General features: G+C 46.5%; 1 pseudogene; it reads right to left on the bottom strand.

Annotated features, from left to right (window-relative positions):
• Positions 1-506: 506 nt before the first annotated feature.
• On the bottom strand, positions 507-1,893 carry LOC112398673 (elongation factor 1-alpha 1 pseudogene; annotated as a pseudogene).
• Positions 1,894-2,095: the final 202 nt, after the last annotated feature.

Raw genomic sequence — 2,095 nt, 5'->3', positions numbered from 1 at the left:
CTAGCTTTAGCTCTAAAGGATTTTTTTTTTTTTTTTTGCGGTACGCAGGCGTCTCACTGTTGTGGCCTCTCCCGTTGCGGAGCACAGGCTCCAGACGCGCAAGCTCAGCGGCCATGGCTCACGGGCCCAGCCGCTCCGCGGCACGTGGGATCCTCCCGGACCGGGGCACGAACCCGTGTCCCCTGCATCGGCAGGCAGACTCTCAACCGCTGCGCCACCAGGGAAGCCCCTCTCATTAAACTTTTTTAATGGGTCTCAAATTCTGTGACAGATTTTTGGTCAAGTTGTTTCCATTAAAAAGTACTGATTTTAAAAACTTAAAACTGCCACACACAAAACAAATGGTCCACAACACATTCTCCTTTCCTTCTGAAGGTTTTACGATGCATTGTTATCATTAACCAGTCTTTTGCTATTAAACTTAAATGGCCAATTGAGACAAACAGTTCTGAGACCATTCTTCCACCACTGATTAAGACTGGGGTGGCAGGTATTGGGGATAATATTCATTTAGCCTTCTGAGCTTTCTGGGCAGACTTGGACCTTGCCAGCTCCAGCTGCCTTCTTGTCCACTGCTTTGATGACACCCACAGCAACCGTCTGTCTCATGTCACGAACAGCAAAGTGGCCTAGAGGAGGATAGTCAGAGAAGCTCTCAACACACATGGGTTTACCAGGAACCATATCAACGATGGCAGCATCAGCAGATTTTAAGAATTTGGGGCTATCTTCCAGCATTTTCCCAGAACGATGATCAATCTTCTCCTTCAGCTCAGCAAACTTACAGGCAAAGTGAGCTGTGTGACAATCCAGCACAGGTGCATAGCCAGCACTGATTTGGCCTGGATGGTTCAAGATAATCACCTGAGCTGTGAAGCCAGCTGCTTCCATTGGTGGGTCATTTTTGCTGTCACCAGCCACATTGCCACGACAAACATCTTTGACAGACATGTTCTTGACATTGAAGCCCACATTGTCCCCAGGAAGGGCTTCACTCAAAGCTTCATGGTGCATTTCAAAAGACTTCACTTCAGTTGTCACATTGACTGAAGCAAAGGTGACCACCATGCCAGGTTTGAGAACACCAGTCTCCACTAGACCCACAGGGACAGTGCCAATACCACCAATTTTGTAGACGTCCTGGAGGGGCAAACACAAGAGCTTGTCAGTTGGGCAAGTTGGTGGCAGGATGCAATGCAGAGCTTCAAGCAGTGTGGTTCCACTGGCATTGCCACCTTTACAGGTGACTCTCCATCCCTTGAACCACGGCATGTTAGCACTTGGCTCTAGCATGTTGTCACCATTCCAGCCAGAAATTGGCACAAATGCTACTGTGTCGGGGTTGTAGCCAATTTTCTTAATGTAGGTGCTGACTTCCTTTACAATTTCCTCGTATCTCTTCTGGCTGTAGGGTGGCTCGGTGGAATCCATTTTGTTAACTCCAACAATTAGCTGTTTCACACCCAGAGTGTAGGCCAGAAGGCCATGCTCACAGGTCTGCCCATTCTTGGAAATACCTGATTCAAATTCACCAACACCAGCAGCAACAATCAGGACAGCACAGTCAGCCTGGGATGTGCCTGTAATCATGTTTTTGATGAATTCTCTGTGTCCTGGGGCATCAATGATGGTCACATAGTACTTGCTGGTCTCGAATTTCCATAGGGAGATATCAGTGGTGATACCACGCTCACATTCAGCTTTCAGTTTGTCCAAGACCCAGGCATACTTGAAGGAGCCCTTCCCCATCTCGGCAGCCTCCTTCTCGAACTTTTCAATGGTTCTCTTGTCGATCCCACCACATTTGTAGATCAGATGGCCAGTAGTGGTGGACTTCCCCGAATCTACGTGTCCGATGACAACGATGTTGACGTGGGTCTTCTCCTTTCCCATTTTTGCTTAGGTTTAGCAGTGTTTTTCACAACACCTGTGTCCTGGCAGCAAACCCGTTGCGAAAAAGCAAAAAGTTTTTTTCAGTGTTTAAATGGACACATTTTAAATGAAGTAAACTTTCTGATTATTCAGATTATAAATATAATAATAATATATTGTATATACAAAGCGTTTGTCATTAGTATGAACTTGTAAAGTCACT

This window comes from Neophocaena asiaeorientalis, unplaced genomic scaffold (assembly GCF_003031525.2).
Source record: "Neophocaena asiaeorientalis asiaeorientalis breed wild unplaced genomic scaffold, Neophocaena_asiaeorientalis_V1.1 scaffold26, whole genome shotgun sequence".
NCBI classification, from domain to species: domain Eukaryota; kingdom Metazoa; phylum Chordata; class Mammalia; order Artiodactyla; family Phocoenidae; genus Neophocaena; species Neophocaena asiaeorientalis.
The sequence above is the reverse complement of the archived record's forward strand: the minus strand, read 5'-3'. Positions and strand labels throughout refer to the sequence as shown.